Below are 1,381 nucleotides of genomic sequence, written 5' to 3'. Positions count from 1 at the left end.
ATGCATTGCTTCGTAAGGGGCTGATTTGGATCCATATGTTTCATGCTATGGTTAGGTTTACCTTAATACTTTTGTTGTAGTTGCGGATGCTTGCAATAGAGGTTAATCATAAGTGGGATGCTTGTCCAAGTAAGGGCAGTACCCAAGCACCGGTCCACCCACATACCAAACTATCAAAGTACCGAACGCGAATCATATGAGCGTGATGAAAACTAGCTTGACGATATTTCCATGTGTCCTCGGGAGCGCTTTTCTCTATATAAGAGTTTGTCCAGGCTTGTCCTTTGCTACAAAAAGGATTGGGCCACCTTGCTGCACTTTATTTACTTTTGTTACTTGTTGCTCGTTACAAATTATCCTATCACAAAACTATCTATTACCACTTATTTCAGTACTTCCAGAGAATACCTTGCTGGAAACCGCTTATCATTTCCTTCTGCTCCTCATTGGGTTCGACACTCTTACTTGTCGAAAGGACTATGATAGGTCCCCTATACTTGTGGGTCATCAGTGTCTTAGCGACTTTCCGGTGAGGTTGCAATTTTCTCTGATTCCTTTCGTCATGGTTTCCGGCAGAGGTTTGGCTGAGGGCCACGAGATCCGTCTCGACGCGCTCGTCTTCACCGCCGACGACTCTGCTTGGCTCCAGGAAGCTCCTCTCGACGTCGAGGCACTCCCCATCCGCGGGGCGACGCACTTTCGAGCATGTGTTCGTGGTGTCCTTTTGCAGCAGTCGTCGACTCAGTATCGGTCGGTTCCCCCAGTGCCTTCGATTCCCTCCACTCGTCGTTACAAGCGATCTGGTCAGTCACGGCTGTAGCGGTGGGTGAAGCACGCGGTGGCCCACCAGTCGGCCACCCCCCAAGTCGCGGCAATCGAGCCCGACGAATCTCTTTACGACCTGTTCGACCTGTCGACTCGCTCTGTTGAGACCTTGTCTGAGTGCGACAGCAGCGACCCTATGGCAGAGGTCCTGATGGTCGACACACCCCGTAGCCCGCCTGGCATGCGTTGCAACAGCGGCAATGATGGCGGCGGCGAGCAGTCGCGCATTCACGAAGAATATCATCCCGAAACTCTCTCTTCTCAGCAGAGGGAGGAACTTCACCTCCGCAATATGGAGGCCCTGCACACGCCCGTTGTTGGAGAAACCTCTGAGGCTCGGGCCTTGGAGGTTGTGCGTTTGGCCACCTTGGCTGAGCGCACGTGTCTGGAGAATCTTCAGCATTCACTCGATGAACACGCTCGGTAGCGGAACCCCGAATCCAGTCGATGACAGCGGCAATTGTTTCCATCAGAACCGCGGGTATACCGCACTCCGATTTAAAATCTTACCGCTGCAGCACGTATAGCGGAGTCTATTCAGCCGTCCCAGTCGGAG

This window comes from Triticum urartu, chromosome 3A (assembly GCF_056163025.1).
Source record: "Triticum urartu cultivar PI428250 chromosome 3A, HENAU_Tu73, whole genome shotgun sequence".
Taxonomy (NCBI): Eukaryota; Viridiplantae; Streptophyta; class Magnoliopsida; order Poales; family Poaceae; genus Triticum; species Triticum urartu.
Note: the sequence above shows the minus strand (reverse complement) of the source record.